At 45.8% G+C, this 20,619-nt stretch overlaps 1 protein-coding gene across 2 annotated transcripts in view; it reads left to right on the top strand.

Annotated features, from left to right (window-relative positions):
- The first annotated feature begins 328 nt into the window (after positions 1-328).
- CDH23 (cadherin related 23) overlaps positions 329-20,619 on the top strand; it is an 846,530-nt gene continuing 826,239 nt past the window's right edge. The window contains exon 1 of one of the 2 annotated variants that reach the window (XR_008320257.1): positions 329-655. The gene's annotated coding sequence lies outside the window, so the exon portion shown is untranslated. The remainder of the gene's footprint in view (positions 656-20,619) is intronic. The other variant, XM_053312564.1, reaches the window with a different exon arrangement.

Here is a 20,619-nt window from a genome sequence, read left to right as displayed (position 1 = left end):
CTGCGCTCCCGCTTTCTCTTTGGGGGATTGGTGGAGTCGCCAAAGCAGCAAGTCTCGTGACATCAGCCAAGGGGGCTGTTTAGCTCGCGCTGAAATATTCATTACTTGGTAATGAGACGCTCGATGCTGCTGCTGTTTTCTGCTCTGGCACGCGCCAAGCGTTACCTACTTGTTCCTTCTCCCTCCAACAGGCGCAGGAGCGCGCGCTTTAGGAGCCCCCCTCCCCGCACACCTTGAGAGAGCTGCCGCGCCCCCTTCCCTGCGCGCGGCCGTCGCTCAGGAGGGGAGGCGCCCAAAGTTGTCTGGCTTCTGAAGAGGAGCCATCAGGACTCCTCCGGGGCGCGCGGGGTTGGGAAGGCAACACTCTGCTTCGGGCTCCTCAGGCGAGGAGCGTGAAGGCACCGAGGAGGGCGGCTGGATTATTGACGGCGGGCCATGGCAGCACCGGCGCCGGGTTGCCAGGGGTGGCGAATAAGGGACAGGAGAAGGTGAAAGAGCTACGCTTTCAGTCCCCGAGACTTTGAGACTCTTTCTGACTCTCGACGCTGTTCCTGGCCAAGCACTCCCTTCCCAAGATTCTTCCTTTGCTAGCTCCGTGCATCTCTCGGAGCCCGTCTGGGCAACTACTGCACGACTCCACTTGCCCGCCAGCCAGGTAAGGCGAAGTGCCGAACCCTTCTTCTCCCCTCCTCCCCTGCGCGGCTCTCCCCTTTCTCTCCGCAAGAACTTTGAGTCTGCCCCTCTTGGATTATGGGACTGTGTGCGAATGTGAACCTCGGAGTGGTTTGCATGGAAACGAGCCTGCTTTTGCTGGCAAAGTAGTACTTCGCAGGCAGTCCTGACAGTAGTTCTCGCGACAGCTGACTGTGGCATCCCCACTTCAGTCAGTGTCGGGAGGTTCTGAACTTGAAGCTTCTTTTGATGTTTGTTGGCACTTGCCGCCCGCTCTAGTCTAGAGCTTTATGGCGGGTAATAATTTGCCCGTCGCAACGAATGAATCCACGTGTTTGTAATTCTAAGCAGATGTTCTTTGAAGTTCCTTTTCCGATTAAAAAGTGCTTGGTTCGATTAAGACCGTTAGTACTATCTCGTGTGTGTGCCACTCGAAAGTGAATCACGACACGACGCTATATTGAATGGGCTTTGTTGTATTCTATCTAGCAATCTTTTGGTTTGCTGTGTGGATGTTTGTCCCAGTGCGGATCCTGTAGAGAGTGGTGTCAGAAAGGGAAAGGAGGAGGAAATGGAGTTATTGCTGAATAAACCTTTAGTTAAATCTATAGAAGGGTTCTTTGTGTGTATGAGGCTATAAAACTGGCTTTCTCCTACATAGGATGGTAGCCCATTTTTCAAGGCTCGGGTTTTTAATCTCTCTATTCAAACTCTTTATTCATGAAGGGAAGCTGAGAATATATACACTATTATTCTAAGGTTGCAGTCCTATGCACCCTCACCTGCTATTGAACTCGATGCATAAGGCTTCTGAGTAAACATGTAGCGCTCTAAGGCTGTAATCTCATGCACACCTGCGACTAAGTCCCCTTGAACTCATGGGGACTTACTTCCGAGTAAACATGCATGCGATGAAGCTGCACTTCAGTGCGTTTGCCACTTTCCAAAACACTTTTTATCCACCAGAGGACAGATAGAAAGCAAGGGTTAACAAAGAGAGAGAATCATCTTCTCACACACCGGAGACATCTTTTAAAATTGACTTTTGAGTATTTGAGTTGTCTCTCTGCCTGCTCAACGTAAAAACCAGGCTCACAACATAAAAGCCCCCCCCCCAAATAGTAAGACAAGAATTCGAACAAAAATATTATCGGCAGAGAAAAACAGTGCAAATACTGTGTGCCATAATCCTAGCACAACATACAACCACCTAGTATTATAAACGTCAGACTAAAGGTTCGTATAAAAAAACTTTTAAAAGGTCTTCAAAAAAGACCAGCCCCTAATAATCTGGAATAGAATCGTAAATAAAAGACAAGGAAGGACTCACTGAAACATAACAGAACAACATTATTTGAACAGCAAAATAATACGAATATCTTATTAAGCTTAAAAAACAACACAAAACCTTTCTGTTCAGAACTGTTACTCGACAGGAAGGATAGTCTTATTACCCTTTTCCCAATACCAAGGGTGTAATCCTGTGCATACTTGGGAGTAAGCCTCCTTGAGCTCACTAGGTCTTATTTCTGAGTAAGGATCAGGGTGCACAGGTGCAACTGCTATCTCCCCCCCCCAACCCTGGCCACCTGTTTCAGGTAGTAAATGAAGGGAACTGAGCTGCATTTAGAGGTCTGGGAATGGGATTTGGAAGAGAAAGTGAGTGGAATTTGGAGATCCTCTGAACTGCAAGTATAAAGAATACGCAGGGTTGTCAACATATGTATTTCTGGCAGAGTTCTTGTGCCTTATTGAACGTCTGTGCAATACGCAAATAATTCGACAGGTGAAGATTTTCCTATATCTCCATCTCAATACTGGAGAAAGGTCCACCTGGTAAAGGCACAGGAACTCTGCAAGGAAGAGGAATAAAAGCTGGCAATTCAAAGAGCTTCGATTTGGAGAGAAACACATCTATTAGCGCCCCTTGCCTCACACTTACATCAAAAACCTGGAACGATGAATGATGGCATTCAGACTGGGATGATTCAGTCAGTCGACCAGCCTTGTAGGCACTTAAAGCCGCTTAAACTTGCTCGGTCCCTGGAAGGACCTCGGCTGCTTATTACACTACTAGAGTGTGAAGGCAGCCGGTGATCGCCTCCCCAAGTAGACAGTGTTTCGAAGGGCGGCGGCAGCGGCATCAGACGGTGCGAGATCTCACTGGCTAAGAAGTCGCTTTGCACGACAGTCGCTTCCAGGTGTTGTTAGGCGGTCCACAGCATCGCAGCCGTGCAAGCCGGGTAGAGGCAGAGGGAAAGCGTGAGCAGCAGCTCCTCGCTTAATTTTCTTTTGGGGGGGGGGCGGGAGGGAGAAAAACACTTTTTGGGAGGAGATATGGGCTATTAGGTTTTGAGGGGGAGCTCAGTAAAATGATGGGGAACTCTGCACCGCGGCCACCCCAGTTTTATTTTCTTGGAAGTAAATTACTGAGTTTCAAGGGGACTTGTTCTTCCTAATTTAGTGAGTGTGCTCGGGTTTGCAGTTTTTCCAGTTCCGGTCTGTCCCAGAAGGCTGAGGGCCACTGAGAGGTTGCACCTCCTGTTTCCCATGAAGGCTATAGTGGCGAGGCGGTGAGCAGCCTAGCCTTATCCACGGGCCAAGGAAGGAGCAGCTGAGGGAGCTGCTTCTCCTTTCCCTGTTGGAAAAGAGCTCTCTATTCCAACTGTCATTTCCCCAGGAACTGCCGAGGAAAGGATAAGCACCCCCACTTTCTGTGTTAATAGCGATTTTAAAGTTTTTTGTTAGCCGCCTTGGGGCTATTGAGAATGGGGGTCGTAAACTCAATTCTGCTGGTTTTTTGTTGATGCTGCGCGCCTAACGTTCAGTTATGCACATCTATTTTGAAAGCAAGTTCCATTAATGTCAACGACGTTTATTTAATGTAAGCACCCTAAAGTATAGTGCTAGTAGTGTTGGGATTGCCTCTACAGAGCAGCAGGCAGACGATTTAGAAACACGGATCAGATAGTGGGCTGCAATTGGCAGGGGTCAATTAATTTGAAATGTTTGTTAGTCTGGCTCATACCCAAGTGAGTGTGCTAAATAAGGGCTTGCCTTATTCCCCTGTTTAAGCTTATCCATGGTTTCTTCTCCTCCGCCCCCACGCTCTTCCGTCGGTCACTTGAGGTCACTCAGTTCCAGAAAACGGTGCTCTCCAGCCCAGGTGCAGCTGTTTGCTCCAGGCTTCTAAATAGAAAGCTGCGGTACTAGAACTTGCTGCATTGGAAGGAGAACCTAAGTGTTAACTTGCTTCCGGAAGCACCTCCGAGCTCATCAAGTTCAGATATGGCTTCGGTGTCCCTGGACTTGAGGGACTTCAGACTACAAATCGAAGTCCCTTTACTCCAGGACTGTCGCACATGCAGCCGTGCTTTGGATTGTGTTACAAGGAAAGGCAGAACCAGAGGTGTAACGAGGCTGGAGTGGGCCCAGAGACAAGATTTTAAAATGGGCCCCTCGCTGATACACACACACTCACTTCACATGTGACTTGCCTCTGGGGGGGGCCTTGAGGCGTGGGGGCCCCCAGGCAGCTGCCTCCCCTTGCCTAATGGTAGTTACGCCCCTGGGCAGAACTAAGTTCTGAAGGCACAGTAGCAAGTGTCAGAAAGTGCCTGGCAGGTTCAGCAGCAGATTGACCAACCTTCCCTCTTTCCTGCTTTGTGGTGGTTGTTTTAATTGACAAACGGCAGCAGCCCATAATAACCTTCTGTGTTCTGAATTAGTCTCATAGTTACAATGAGCACAGCAAACCTGGTAGAACTATTTGTCCACCAGGAACCCTGCTCCAGATTCATACTCCTAAGTACCTTGGCACCAAGCTACTGTGGAAACTTCATGCTGTACTGGCATAATGTAGTCTTCTGCAATCAAGTGATCTCTCTTTCTTCCTGTTCTCTTCGCATTCCACAGGAAGTGATTTTTGGATCATAGCCTCTCCCTTTAGCTCCCGTCGGCCTTCATATACAGTGTATATTATAAGACATTTGATCTATGTTGCTTCTCTTAGTCCCTTGCAGGGAGAGTGTTCTTCCAGGCAAAAACCATGGAAGAGACTTGTGGCACTGCTATATGCTAGATGGCATAAGATTTCATGGGTTACAGTCCACTTCATCAAATGCAATCTTGTAATGTAAATTCATAATCATGTAATCCTCAGTAGGCAGGTACATACATATGTTGGGTGGGCAGTTGGAACCGAGGTCTCAAATGGCAGGTAATGCAAAGGGCCTAGTCAAGTGACTAGTTTAAAAGTATAAAAGGTGAAGATGGTGACAATTCACAATAGGTAATAATCTCCTAGGCAGTGCTAAATTAATTCAAATGAGATTAAAAAATCCTTTGAGGTTAGCAGAGATATTTTCAAATTCTAATGGAACTGATTTTTGCTTTAGTTTCCTTTGAAAAATTTCTGTTGAAGAATTGTCACTTTAAGATCTGCAGTAGGGTATTCTGGAAGGCTGAAATGTTCTGGAACTGGTAGCTGACAATTGCTATTTCCAATGTCAGATTTGTACTTGAGATCTCTCTCTCTCTCTCTCTCTCTCTCTCTCTCTCTCTCTCTCACACACACACACACACACACACACACACACACACACACACACCCACCCACCCACCCACCCACCCACCCACCATGTGTGCACAATATACTTCTCTCCTGAGGATTATACTTCATACATCTGATGAAGTGCAGTCCATTAATGTTTATGCTACAAATCTATTAGTGCCACAACAGTCCTTGTTTTTTCTGCTACAGACAAATGCAACTATCTTTCTAGAAGTTCTTGCTTCTGGAGTGTGTGTGTGTGTGTGTGAGAGAGAGAGAGAGAGAGAGAGAGAGAGAGAGAGAGAGAGACTGAACTGATTGATTAACACTGCTGGCAAGGAAAGTTCAAAGCAGGAAAGGGAATGGGGATCTTGAGGTTATCTATGTTGCTTTTAAGCAGCTATCCTGGACTAAGGGGAGGAGAAAGTGATTGCAAAGTGCAATTCTGGAATAATTTTCAGAATGTGATTCTTCAGATAGATTTGACCAATTTAGTATTGTGTAAACAAGTGCACAGTTTTGTTTGATTCTGAAACAGTCTCATTTAACAGAACCCCCTATGAGTTTTGCCAATCCACAGGGACCATTTATGGATATTGTTACATTATGTTATATTATGTTTCTAATCCCAGCTATAGTTACAAACTTTGCTAATCTAAACTGTAGCCATAAACTTTGCTAATATAAACTTTGCTAATCTAAATGAGAATAACTCTATTTCAGTGGCAAAAGGTTGGGTGAATACAGGTGGGCTTCTGTCTCAGTGGTAAGTTGTTCCTTCAGTGGTGTCCAAGTGGTTTATCATATGGGGGTGGAATTAAACACTGGGGTGAAAAGAGGAAATGCAGAAGGACAAATATGGCAGGTGTATATACTTGTCTTTATAGGATCACAGATTATTTACATTTGGGCAGGAGGGGTGATGTTGAAGGCTCAGTATATATTTATGTGTTAGTAATGTCATAGTAGTTTCCCATATAACCAATTTAACTGGGTTGAAAAGCATTATATAACTGACTGTGTACAACTCCAAGCCACCTAATGGTGCAGTGGTAAAATGACTTGCCTAGCGAGCAAGAGGTAGCATGCTTCAAATCCCTGTTGGTATGTTTCCCAGACTATGGGAAACACATATATCGGGCAGCAGAGATATAGGAAGATGCTAAAAGATATCATCTCATACTGTGCAGCAGATGCCAATGGTAAACTCTTCCTGTATTCTACCAAAGACAACCATAGGGCTTTGTGGTCACCAGGAGTCGACACCAACTCGACGGCACACTTTATCTTTACAAACAGCTCCACAAAGCCAGTGCCAGTAACAGTGCAAACAGCACACACTTGCATATTTGCCCTGCCCTCATCATCTTCTCATTGAAGCCGAAAATATTGCTTTAATCTATTTCTCAGCCCAAAGGGGGAAAATATCAAAAGGGTGGAGAACCTTCTTGTACTTACTACTACTGCTATACAGTGCCATGTTGTAGAAGGATTCCTAGAGAGTCCACCTACCTCACCTGCGTGTGCAGTCACTTTCCCCAGCTGGTAGAGGAAGAGAGCTTTGCTGATTCAAGTCTGACGTTACCTCATAGTTGCATATTAAATTGAAAGCTGCGCCTGCAAAAAGAAACTGGGATTTAAATAGATATTTTGGACCACCCCAAGTCATCTGTTCAGACCACCAGTACCCTGTCCTGTGTGTGTCCTGGTAACATGGTGCCCAATCAAAATATCATTGGTGTGAGATATCCTTCCAAGTGAATAAAACAAATATTTATATACCGCTTTTCATCAAAAGTTCCCAAAGCAGTTTACATAAAAATAAATAAATAAAAATGGCTCCCTGTCCCCAAAGGGCTCACAATCTAAAAAAACACAACAACCCCTAAGTTAGACACCAGCAACAGTACTGTTGTGCTGGGGTTGGATAAGGTCAGTTGCTCTCCCGCTGATAAATAAAGAGAATCACCTCTTTAAAAAGATGCCTCATTCAGTTAGGAATGTCCCATTACAAAAACTGTGTTGGAAGTGAAGGACTTTGCACTGTCTCTTGTCTCAATGACATAGGAGGACAGTTTAGTGAGTCAGAGGGCTAGGGGGTCAAGACATTGGTCATCCCTTCTCTACTGCTCTGACACTATCCCTTTGGAATGTAGATTGCTACTCTCAGGGACTAACTTCCTTCCTTCCTGCTTTGCACTTCCTCTCTCCCCTCTCCTCTTCCTGTTCCTTCTACCTTGCAACATACAAGCTCCTCTCCCCTGCACCATGTGTGCAGAGATGCAGAATCCATCTGCTTACAGCTAGCTAGCTAGATAACTCCTCACTTTCCTATCTAGAATGGAGTTCTCTAATAAATACCATTTATATTGATTTGAATCTATGAACTGGCTCCAAGTTACTTTACTCTTAGCATACACACATGCCTAATGGTGCCTCTGTGCACTCTGCTATAATGAAAAAGGGTTTCTCTTACCAGAGAGAATTCCCAACAAACTGAGTGTAGGCAAATGAAAAAAATGTCATGGCTGGTCATTTATGAGGTTGATCATGCCATGATCGGATGATGCTCTCTGCTGCCCAAAGTGCTTCATCTGACATCCTTTGTAAGCAAGAAGGCTTGGAGGATTTAAAAGGGCTGGATAATGTGATATTCAAATCTGAAGTACTTATTCAGTCTGCATCTGTACCTTTGAGTGAAACAGGGATCAGACACAGGATGGAACTGCCAAAAACAGACATCTGAATTGGTCTTTGCTTCATGCTGGTGGAGGGGGAGAGCATGTTTACTAAGCATGCTCCCTTGTGGCAGTTACCTGACCATTTCCCCACCGGTTCACTTAAAAATTGCAATGGGTGGGGAGAAAGAAAGGACAACAACTCTAGTTACTAGCAATAGCATGTAAAACCTGTATTGCTCTCCCAAAGGGCTCAATTTTCAGCTTAATGTCCTTTGGATCATAAGTGAACATCTGTTAGTGGACTTATGTTGCATGGTTGAAAAGATACACTGATGGCAAGCAAACTGATCTTTTCAGAACTAGATGGAAGGTGTGCTGCAGAGGCACGCTTACCCCTGGACATCTGGGCTGAAGTCCAGGCCCTCCACACCCCCTGGGGCCCCCCAAATCCTCTTTAGTCTGTCCCAGGTGGTGTGGTTGCCACGCTGCCAGTCCACAATGTGCCGGGCAGCCAAGCATGACTGTGACCTGTGCTGGGCACCGAGCTTGACCTCTGCAATAGAGACAGAGGCAGGAGTGGGGAAAGAAATATGTGGGATGGGAATATGTTAATTTCTGGGTTGAAATGTTTCTGCTAATCCATATTTGCACAAATATTCCTGTTTTATATTCTTACATTCTTGTGAGTTCAGTTGCTGTTTGGGCCATCAAGAACTCACATGTTGGTAAATACTGTGTGTACCACAATGTATGCGTGTGTGTGTAGATTATGCTTAACTTGCAGTGGGGTGGACGGTGGGGGGCGAGGTTCTTCAAAGGCCTTTAGGTCCTGGCTCCATACCTCTGGGTATGTGTGCAAGTGAACTAACTTTAAACAAGTAAACTGTATCATGTTGTTTTGCACATCTTAAGCTTATAGGATATTTTTATAGGATAATATTTTTTGCTGAATGGGACCATGGAAGCTTATTTAGTGATTTATGTCTCCCTTTTCTGAAACCCAGGCATGAAGACAGTGGAAATACTTGAGCAACTCTTCACTTAAATTTTTGAGGGGGATAGGAAAGACACTTTGGAGGGGGAGGGATATGGGTTATTTGTTTTGGCATGGGGGAGTTCAGTAAAATTAGTGGGGAGCTCCTCAAATGTTTAGATGGAATTTGCACTCAAGCTGATTCCTACTGTGCAGGAGTTTGGGAAAATGTTTGCACCTCTCTAGCCCTGGCAGAAGGGCAGAGATGGTAGAGAGAGGAAACAAATGTGTATGCTTAGTAGACTACTGTCCTGGTTAAGCTCAAATTGCCTCAGTCCTTCTTTCCTATGTTGCTTTACTGTCCAAGAGTTTGACTAAGAGTGCCTTCTTAACAATACCACTTTCCCCCCCAGTTTACAAAGCAAGGGTGCACAGAGAGGTGAGTTCTTCTATTTGGTGAAAGCTTGGAAGAGAGAGGCTACTCAGTAGTTGCCCCAAGGATCCTAGTTATGGAATATGAGTTGGAACTAAATGTTCCAAATGTGATGAGTTGGAACTAAATGTTCCAAACTAAAATGTGACGATCTTATAGAAATCTTGTAATACAGCTATCTCATTATATATTTTTAAGCATGTGTTTGAATTTTTTATCTTCATTCTGAGTTAATGCTTAAACTCTTCTCATTTGATCATCACCCCAAATCTTTGGGTATGGTGGCTGGAACCTCAAATTTTTGCTGTTTGGCTAAATATGATTGGCTTACAGGTAGAAAAAAGATCTTCTCTTTCTTGGCCTAGCAGCTTGCTGTTGTGTCTGAGCCTCCGCATTTAGGAACTTGATATGTGAAGCCAGATGGGTTGTGGTTCTGGCCCTGACAAAGCAGACTGCTAATTATTTCCTTACTTGTCTGCTGATTTGCTCTCACCTCTCCACCCCTGATAGGCACAAATATATTGCTGCTTACTTGAAGCTGGTACTCTTGAAGTTGCAGTCCTAAGCATACTAGCTTCTTGGTAAATACAAGTAAAGTCAGTGGGTTTTACTTCTGAGGAAACATGTTTAGGATGAAACTATTAATATATCTAGTCTAGCTGTTAAAAGACATGAGATCCACAACAGATTACATCTTTTGCTGAACCATAGTGGTAAAACAGCAAGCTTTCAAGTTGCACAAAACTTTGGTGTATGGAAACCTATTTGGAGTTAGGTGGAGGATTGCATGAAGAGATATAGCCAGTGCTATAGGCTATAACATGGCTCTACAAATGATGCCCACAAATGATGCAAATTATTATATGTAATGGGAATTCTAAATTGTATCTGTTTAAACAATGTGTGCCGTGATCTTGATGTACTTGTTCCAAAGTGGTTTGGTCTGTGTTTTTTTAAGGCTTAGACCAGGTTTGGGGATGGGAACTAACTTGGTAGACATAGGGATGTGTCTTGGTTGTTCTGCTGGACTGTTCAGGCAGTAACTTTCAATAGCACTAACCATGGTATTCTTCTGGGCCACCTGGCAAGGATGTGGAGGGGGTACCAATTTATAGTGGCTCCACTCTTACTTGGGGAGCCACTACAAATCGGTGGCTCCCATCCTTGCCATAGAATACAAGGATGGGTTCCACTCCTACCTGTTGGATCGGTCCCCTAAGGTGGTGCTGGGGAACTACTGCTTGTAACTTGGAATCCTGGGGTCCAACAGGATTCTATCTTGTTCCCCATGCTGTGTAACATCTACATTAAACCACTGGAAGAGATTGTCCAAGGATGTAAAGTACAGTGTCATTAGTATGCTGATTACATCTATCTCTACTTTTCCTTTCTATTTGGTGCCAGAGAAGCTGAGGATCTCTTGAACCAGTGATCTTCACTATTTTTCAAGCATGGGCCACTTTGGCAAAATACTTTGAATGTGAGAGCCATTTCCCACTGTGCTGACCTGTACAACACATTTAGTGATGGGAGGACCCCTTAAAAGACACATGATCTTCTCTTAAGAACTCTGTGGGGAATATGTTGGGAAGGGCTATGCTTCTCAGTACTCCATGAACACTTTTCAAGATGGTGCAGGGGTTCAAGAAGATTCCATTTCTTTTAAGGGAGCCCCACCAGTGTTGGGGAAAGTACAGCACTGCACGGTGGGAATGGTTGTCTCCACATGGTGCCAGGTGGATTGTGTAGAGCAGGGTTTCTCAACCTTGGGCCCCCAGAAGTTGTCAGACCACAACTCCCAGAATCCTCAGACATGGCCTTTGTGGCTGGGGATTCTGGGAGTTGTAGTCCAACAACATCTGGGGGCCCAAGGTTGAGAAACCCTGGTGAGTATTCAGCTTCAGTAGAAGCTTCACATAGGCCCAATAAACAATTAGGCAGGGAGTTGCACTCGGGGTTGATGGGGACCACCACTGGCTCTTGGCTTTACAATGAAATGGGGACCACCACTGGCTCTTGGCTGCTGCTGCTGCTATATAGGGCAGGCTAGCCCAAGGGCCTGGGGGAGGAAGACAGAAGGAGAACAGCTTGGGTGGGGCACTGACTGACTGCTGTCTTTGCCCCTGCCCCACCTTTCCTCAGGTGTGTGTAACATCTCCTTGGGCTGCTGCTGGGGCTTTGGCTGCTGCTGCTGCTATATAGGGCAGGCTAGCCCAAGGGCGCGAGCCTCTTGGCGCGAGCCGAAGGGCGAGAGCACAAGGGCTCTCGTCCTTGTGGCTCTCTGCCGTGGGGCAAGCTGCCTGAGGACCAGAAGATCTCTCTCCTTCCGCCCTGAAGAGCCATCTTCTCACAATTAAGAAGTCAGCAGGAGACTACGCAAGCCTGGTTTTGTTTTGTTTTTAATTAAGCCAAGAAGCCGTGTTGGGTTAGTATGGGGAGATGTGTCTGGGGGAGCAAAAAAGTGGGTCTGGAGCGGGGGCGGCAATATCACAGGTAGCGGGCAGAGGGAGGTATGGCGGTGGGAGTTGGGCGGGCCGTTGCTGGGGAAATCGGTCCAGGCAATTGAGGCCTGTTCCTTTTTCCGGCCCTTCTCCCAACCCTCTGACCCTAGGGAGCTCTGGGAACACTCCTTCGAGGATTAGGGTGCTGCTGCTGAATGCCAGGTCAGTTAACGCAAAAACATCTCTCATCCACGATCTGATTGTGGATGAGCGTGCTGACCTGGTATGTGTGACGGAGACCTGGTTGGATGCGCTGGGCGGGGTCAGTCTCTCTCAGCTTTGTCCTCCAGGTTTCCAGATCGTGCAGCAGCCCCGCCTCGAGGGTCGGGGAGGAGGCGTTGCAGTCATCTTTCGAGAGACCCTCCCCGTTTCCAGGTGCCCGGTCAGGCAATCTCAGAATTTCGAGTGTTTGTCCTTGAGGGTGGGCCTCCGAGATAGGCTGGGGATTCTGCTGGTGTACCGACCACCCCGCTGCACTTCAGTCTCCCTACCTGAGCTGGCGGGGGTGGTCTCGGAGGTGGCTTTGGGTTCCTCCAGGCTTATTGTTTTGGGGGATTTCAATGTCCACGCTGAGGCCCCCCTAGTGGGTGCGGCTCAGGATTTCATGGCCTCCATGGCAACCATGGGCCTGTCTCAATTGGTATCGGGCCCTACCCACGTGGCGGGACACACTCTGGATCTGGTTTTTGCCGACCGGGAAATAAATGATCTGGAGGTGGGGGAATTTGAGACCACTCCCTTGTCATGGACAGATCATCACCTGGTAGGGTTTAGTTTGACTGCTCCGTCTGCCCTCTGCAGGGGTGGTGGGCCGATTAAGATGGTCCGCCCCCGGAGGCTTATGGATCCGCTTGGATTCCAGACGGCCCTCGGGGAGTTTCCAGTGTCCAGAGCTGGTGACCCTGTCGACGCCTTGGTTGATCTCTGGAATGGAGAGGTGGCCCGGGCTGTTGACACGGTTGCCCCCAAGCGCCCTCTCCGGCTTAGTGGAGCCCGTTCCGCTCCTTGGTTTTCCTCGGAGCTTAGGGCGATGAAGCAACTCGGACGACGGCTGGAGCGACGCTGGAGGAAGAGTCATCACGAATCCGATCGAACACGGGCTAGAACCCATTTTAGGGACTACGCCGTGGCGGTGGGGGCGGCGAAGAAACGTTTTTTCTCCGCCTCCATTGCGTCTGCTCAGTGCAGGCAAACAGAGCTGTTTCGTGTGGTGAAAACATTGCTCCACACATCCCCCCGGACAATGGGGGAGGAGCCATCTACGGCTCTTTGTGATCGGTTTGCCTGTCGCTTTGCAGATAAAGTCGCTTGCATCCGTGCTGACTTGGACTCCAGAGTTTTGGCAGTTCCGGCAGACGTGCCTTTGGTACCATCTGGTCCCGTTGTGTTGGATTCTTTTCGGTTGGTGCGGCCTGAGGATGTGGACAAGATCCTGGGCAGTGTGCGGGCGACTTCGTGCGCTCTTGACCCTTGCCCTTCATGGCTAATAAAAGCTGCCAGGGAGGGGACAGGTAGATGGCTGGAGGTGATGGTTAATGCTTCATTAAGGGAGGGCAGGATGCCATCGTGCCTTAAGGAGGCGGTGGTAAGACCTTTATTAAAAAAGCCCTCCCTTGATCCCTCCAGCCTGGACAACTATAGACCTGTGTCTAACCTGCCCTTTTTGGGCAAGGTGATGGAGCGTGTGGTGGCGTCCCAGCTGCAGAGGGTCTTGGATGATACGGATTATCTGGACCCTTTTCAATCTGGCTTCCGCCCCGGGTATGGGACTGAGACTGCCTTGGTCGCTCTAGTGGATGACCTACGCCGGGAACTAGACAGGGGGAGTGCGTCCCTGTTGGTTCTGCTGGACCTCTCGGCGGCGTTCGATACCATCGACCATGGTATCCTTCTGGGCCGCCTCTCGAGTATGGGAATCGGAGGCACTGCGTTGCGGTGGTTCCGGTCCTTTCTTGAGGGGAGGGTCCAGAAGGTGGTGCTGGGGGACTACTGCTTGGCCCCGTGGCCGTTGGCCTGTGGGGTCCCGCAGGGTTCGGTCTTGTCCCCCATGCTGTTTAACATCTACATGAAGCCGCTGGGAGAGGTCATCCGGGGATTTGGACTGAGTTGTCAGCAATATGCGGATGACACTCAGCTCTATCTCTCCTTGTCATCTGATCCTAGGGAGGCGGTGGATGTCCTGAACCGGGGACTGGAGGCCGTGATGGGTTGGATGTTGGCTAACAAACTGAAATTGAATCCGGATAAGACGGAGGTGCTGTTGGTCAGTAGGAGAGCCAATCGGGATGTGGAGATTTTACCAGTTCTGGATGGGGTTGCACTCCCCTTGAAGGAACAAGTACGCAGCTTGGGGGTACTACTGGACCCGGCTCTGCTTTTGGAAGCTCAGGTGGAGGCGGTGGCCAGGGGTGCCTTTGCACGGCTTCGGCTGGTGCGCCAGCTGCGTCCCTTTCTCGAGAAGGCAGATCTGGCCACAGTTACCCACGCCTTAGTCACGTCGCGGCTGGATTACTGTAACGCGCTCTACGTGGGGCTGCCCTTGAAGAATATCCGGAAACTGCAGCTAGTGCAAAACGCGGCAGCGAGGGTGTTATCCAGAGCTGCCTGTTGGGAACATATCACCCCCATTTTGAAAGAACTGCACTGGCTACCGGTTCGTTTCTGGGTCCAATTCAAGGTGCTGGTTTTGACCTTTAAAGCCCTAAACGGTTTGGGCCCAGGGTATTTGAGGGACCGCCTGCTCCCAAGGGTTGCTGCCCGCTTGACGAGGACATCTGAGGGGGCCCTGCTCCGGGTGCCGACAATGAGAGAGGCCCGGCTGTCGTGCACTCGGGACAGGGCCTTCTCTGTTGCTGCCCCCAGACTCTGGAATGCTCTCCCAGTGGTCATTCGCTCCTCGGACTCCATCATGGCTTTTAGAAAGCTTGTAAAGACTTGGCTTTTTACCCAGGCTTTTACATAATCGTTTTTACTGCTGCTTCTGGGTGTTTTTATTTCTTGTATTGTTTTATGCCTGTTTTTATATGTTTTTATACTCTTAGCATGTTGTTTTTATTGTGTTTTTATTGTATGTTTTTAACTTTTGTAAACCGCCTTGGGGCTATATTTTAACGAAAGGCGGTATAAAAATGCAAAAATAAAATAAAATAAAATAAAATGAAGAACTCTGTCTTAAGTAGGTGCTTGGCTGCAATGAAGGCCTGGATGTGGGCTAAGAAATTGAAGGTTAATTTAAGTAAGGCAAAAGTGTTGTCAGTAGGAAAACTAATCCAAGAATGAGTTTCCAACCTGTTCTAGACAGGATTGCATTCCCCTTGAAGGACCAGATTTGCTGATTGGGTATGCTACTGGATTTGGCTTTGCTGCTGGGGAACCAGGTGGTTGCTGTGGCAGGAGTGATTTGCTTAGCTTCAGCTGTGTGCCAGCTGTGCCTCTTCCTGGAGAAGGCAGATGTGGCCACAGTGATCCATGCCGTAGTTACTCTATAGCACGTTACTCTGGTGCTCTTCAATCTGCCATTGCTAACCAGTTTGTTTATCAATAGGTAACCAAACTGGGCTATACTAAAACTAAAGTTGCTAGTTATAACCTGTCCCTAAATGGCTTGGGATCTAGATGTTTGAAGGACCTCTTTCTCCCCGTAAACCTGCTTGGCTCTTGTATCCATCAGAATAGGCCTTGTTCTGCATCCCATATTGGAAGTGCAGTTGGTGGGGATGTGGGACAGGACTTTTTCAGTAGCAGCACCCAGACTGTGGAACTTCCTTCCACCTGTGGCCAGGTTGGCCCCCTTGCTGCTGCCTGTAAGGCAAACAGTTAGCACCATTTCCCCCTTTTGGGTTTTGACTGATTGGTTTCTGTGTTCTTATTGTAATGTATGTTTTAAAAAAACTTTTAATTAGATTCCAATTTAATATTTTATTGTGTAACTGTTTTATATTCTGAATGTTTTGTAAACCTCCTTGAGATTGTTTTAATGAAAGGCAGTATAAAAATCTAACAATAAATAAATAAAATAAACAAATTGTAGTCTTAAATGCTTCTGTATTGGCTGTAACTGGCTCCCTTCTGTGTTTATCTGTTTTTTAAAAAGTATAATTTCTTTACTGGTTGGTGTGAATCTGTGTTATGCTGCATTTGTGATTTGATTATAAGTCCATTACCCATTCTCTGTGTCTTTGTGGCACTTGGGACATAAACACTAGGGATGTGTGAATCGATTTGGAAACAAATCAATTTGTACCCGAATCTAGCTGATTTGGGTGATTCGGAGACAAAACGAATCACCCCTGTGGTCCGTTGGCTAGATTCGGGTACAAATCTTGCTAACCCATGGGGTACAGGGTTCTGTTGTTTCTGAGGTAGTCTGAGTGTAGATTCTATGGTAGCAAATGAGAGTGGATTCATGGTTTGTATTGAAAATCTCATTTGCTACCAGAGAATCTACACTCAGAACACCTCAGAAAGAACTGAACCCTGAAACCCATGGGCTAGAAACCCATGGGGGTGGCTGGCACCCTCTGTTCACTACACCACCACTTACTCTGGGTCACCCCAGCACCCCCCAAGTGCAGTTATGGGGCTGCTGAAACCTACATGATTTCCTATGGAAAACTTCAACAATTCACCAAAAACCAGCCCTTTGCCCAATCCCTCTGCAATTTGGGTGGTAGCCTCCACCCATTAGGCACTTAACTTAAACTGAGTAGTACCTCACTGCCTTGTGGGTGGGAGTGGGGTGTAGTTGGCACATGGCAGTTGACAATTGGCACTGTCTAAAAGACAGTCAAAATGAATAGAAGAAATGAAGGTGTGTAATGAATCCTCATAAGGATTCATTGAGTGAAAGTTATTATACACCAAAGAATCCGAACACTTAAAAAATAGTGACCACACATTTTGCTCCATAACTCCACTTCTATAAGGGCTAGAGCTTAGCTTTTTTTAAAAAAATGAAAGCTGGGAATCGGGGGAAATAGGACAGATCCGAAATCCGAATCGATTCAATTCAGATCAGCCACGATTCGGATCGGAATCGAATTTGGGGTGATTTGGATGGCTCAGATTCGGATCCAAATTGAATCAGGGTTGTTTCGATTCGGTTACAAATTGAAGCACAGATAATCTGAATTGCACACCCCTAATAAACACTCTTAAGCGTGTTTTCTCCAAAGACTGCAAAGAGCTGCATTTTTGTGTTGGAAATGATGTACAGGCATGGTAATACACAGGTATTTCTTGGAATTGAGTAGTCTATCACCTGTGTAAGTTTTTTTTTTTTTTTAATAGGAAGACCTGCAAGAACAGTCTCAACTTTGGAAAGAAACACTAATTTTGATCTAAGTGAAACTGCTCAGTGTGTCTAGATATGGGTGCTTGTGTAAGGCATTTTATGTTGATAGCAGCACAGAATCTTAAGTATGGAACTTACAAGAGTCATTAAAAAGGAGGGACATGCCTAGGTCAGAGAGAATGACTGATAGAATGGTCAGGATTAAGGATTTGAAATTAAGCTAAAGTTGATTGCCAGGTTCATAAATCCAGTTCCTAGTTCAGAGGTGCAGGTGGTGCCTCTATAAAGAACTGTGATCAGAACATCTCTGCATTCCAACATGACCTTTTGATCTCTCCAGTTCGCTTTTCCACACCATCAGGAGGCTCTCTTGTGAGCTAATGTATGTGGATGCCCAGTCCAAAACTGAATAATTATTGCAAATGTCTATATAACATTTTGCAACAAAATGTTCTCAGAACAGTTTAGATAGCAACAAAAACAAGAAGAAAATAGAAAATACAGGTGGCCCTCATTATCTCTGGGGGTTCCATTCTTGCTTACAACTGTGGATAACAAGACCTTGAGTCAATGGGAAGGGGGTGGGTTTAGGTTCCTGGAGGTTAAAAAAAAAAAGGCTAAAAAGCATGGAGGAGGCAGAAATAAGAACAACACAGTACCATACTATGCTCTCCAGCTGTTCAACAATGCCCCAACCCCCAATTGTGCCAATTTTCTGTGAAAAATAACAAGAAAACAAAACAAAAATTTAAGAGCCACAGAATGGCTCCATTCAGCACTAGCTGTGGATAATACTCTGGCCCTAGAAGTCCAGACTTGCAGTGAGCTTTAATTTATGCTGGTTTACATGACTGATGGCCTCATGCATGTGAAATCTTCTGGTTTTCCCCAAGTAAATATGAAGTTGTCTTGAGTAGTGTGGGAAGGCAGTAAGGGGAAATTGATCCCTGACTTTCCATCAGGTCACATGTGAAGAAGCTCCTCCAGGCAACCGGGCAAAGAAACCTTTATACCCTCCCTGCTTTCATGCTATTTGTGTGGCACAAATAACTAACCTTGGCAGGTATGAATAGACAGGCTAGTAAAAAAAATCTTGTGGATTAATAACTCCTGTGAACATATTTGTAAGGTTGTGTGTACTATGTAAACCAGGGGTGGGGAACCTTGGCCCTCCAGCTGTTTTTGAACTACAACTCCCACTTATGGCTGGGGATGGTGGGAGTTGTAGTTCAAAAACAGCTGGAGGGCCAAAGTTCCCCACCCCTGATGTAAACCTTCAGGGAGACGAAACTACCACAAGACAATTGGATTTTTCCCCCTTGCCCATGCTACATGTTTTTGCCCACAGCAGAACATGTAGAGGAGTTCTCCCCGCTAGGCTCTAGTAGTAATGGAATAATCAATCTGCTATTACTATTGCATGAGACCATTTTTCTCCCCTCATTCTTAAAGGTATTTGAAATGTTGACTCACTGAAACAAATTGAGGTCTTGCAGGGGCCAGCATCCTCTCTTGGCTCAGGATCTCTAGCTGAGTGTCACAGGTACATTCTTTGAGACTTTCCTGGAAAGAAAGTTGAAGCAAAGATGATTAAGCAGTCATCTTGCCTCTTCCTTTTTGAATGTTTTGTAACGTTTCTCTGGTGGGACCACCGAATTGTGACTTTGCAATGTGATGTACCTCTCTTATGCAAGTTTACGATTGGGGCAGTGATACTTGGAAGCAGTGATACTTGGAAGCAGTTCAGAGCATGTGGAGTACACAAGATAATGAGCATAAGTAAGAAGTACAACTTTTGGAATGTAGTACAGCAAATCTGATTACACACAAATTGGAGATGGTCAAGAGGGTGCGCTCTGTTTCATTTAACTCAAAATCCAGTTTAGTGTGTTTTCTTAATCCCTAGGGATTATAAGGCCCCTTTTAAGTCATTCCTTCTGGCAATAATCAAGAGCCTGATTATCAGATTATACACCTACATACTGTATAATATATACAGCTGTCTAAACCTTTTTACTGTCACAAGGAGAGTCTCTTGTTCCAAAGACGTGTGAGTCAGTTGGCCAGATTGCCTGTAATCACATAGCAGTCTGCTCGGCATCATGCAGGCAGGGCCGGATTAAGCTAGTGTGGGGCCTGTAGCATATGTTATGAAGGGGCCCCAAATTAAAAAAAAATGCACATAAATATTGAAACATAAATTTACTTGCATAGTAAAGTAATTCAATTTTTTCATTTGCCTAGTGCCCCGCACACCAACCACCCCATGCCTCCACTCAGCTGAGCCAGCCAGTCAACAAACTTTGCAAAACACCCCCCCCCCCACACACACACACTTTTGTGACTCCTGACCGTGGGTTCTCCTTTGGAGTTATTTTCACAAAGAGAAAGGGGGTGGGGAACAAAACTCTGAATGTTTAAATTAAAAGGTTCTCAGGAATTCTGTACTTTGAGAAATCTGAACCTATTAGCAATTTTGGCACACAACGGTGGATGTTTGATTCCAATGTGTGCAGAACATATTGGATCCCAGCAGCCATCACATTAAAAGGGCCATTTGACAATATTAAGAATATATGTTTAACCTCTTGTGCAAGCCTGACAGGAAAGCAGATGTATATTTAAAATAGTTGATGCATTGCAAATGAATGTGATTATGATGAGGTGCATTAGCAACTTCCACGAAAACAGAAGTATCCAAAAGACAATCTTTTGGCAGGAGGCACAGCCTCTTTCAATCTAAATTACACTAACATGCTTAATATAAAAAAGGAGGAAATGCACAAATCATTCAGTGCAACCCTAAGCATGTTTACTCAGAAGTAAGTCCCACTGAACTCAATGAGCCTTACTCTCTAGTAAGTGTGTTTAGGTTTGCAGCCTCCGTTTATCTTTGGACAATTTCAATGGGCATCCCAGTGTAAAGCTAATGAAGTTGGCAACGAAGCAGTAGTTATTTCAGTTCTAGAGGAGAGGAAAGGAAAGGAGCTCACCTTAAGTTTGGCAGTTCCTTGAAAAGCAATGATCACAAATTCCCTCCCAACAGCACTAGATACTAAAGGAGGATATAAGTGACCTTACCCAACAAGACCATAATATAATCTCCATCCAAGCTCCCCTCAATTGATCCACTAAACTTTGAGACTCCTCTTGCTGTGCATCTGAGTTACTTCCGGCTTTCTTTTTCCTCTTAAAGGTACACATTCTCATTGTTTATCTTTACCCTCTCCCAGTCAGTCGGAAAATGCTGGCAACATTCAACTAGCATCTTCTTTAGCTTCCTTTCTTCCGCCCGGCATTAATGGTTAGTTGTTTTTAAATCTAAACTGCTTTTATTTCTTTTACTCTCTGTGTGTATGTTTTTAAAAACTTTTACAGTTTAAACAAATAAGGACCAACTCCCTGGTGATTAAGTTATCTTTGAGACCCCTTTGCAAGCTATCTGTTGCTATTTTTGTTCTTACTACTCCCTCCCATGCTGCTTAACATAATAGATAACCCAATCAACACCATG

The sequence above is a fragment of the Hemicordylus capensis genome, chromosome 3, assembly GCF_027244095.1.
Source record: "Hemicordylus capensis ecotype Gifberg chromosome 3, rHemCap1.1.pri, whole genome shotgun sequence".
NCBI lineage: Eukaryota > Metazoa > Chordata > Lepidosauria > Squamata > Cordylidae > Hemicordylus > Hemicordylus capensis.
The sequence above is the reverse complement of the archived record's forward strand: the minus strand, read 5'-3'. Positions and strand labels throughout refer to the sequence as shown.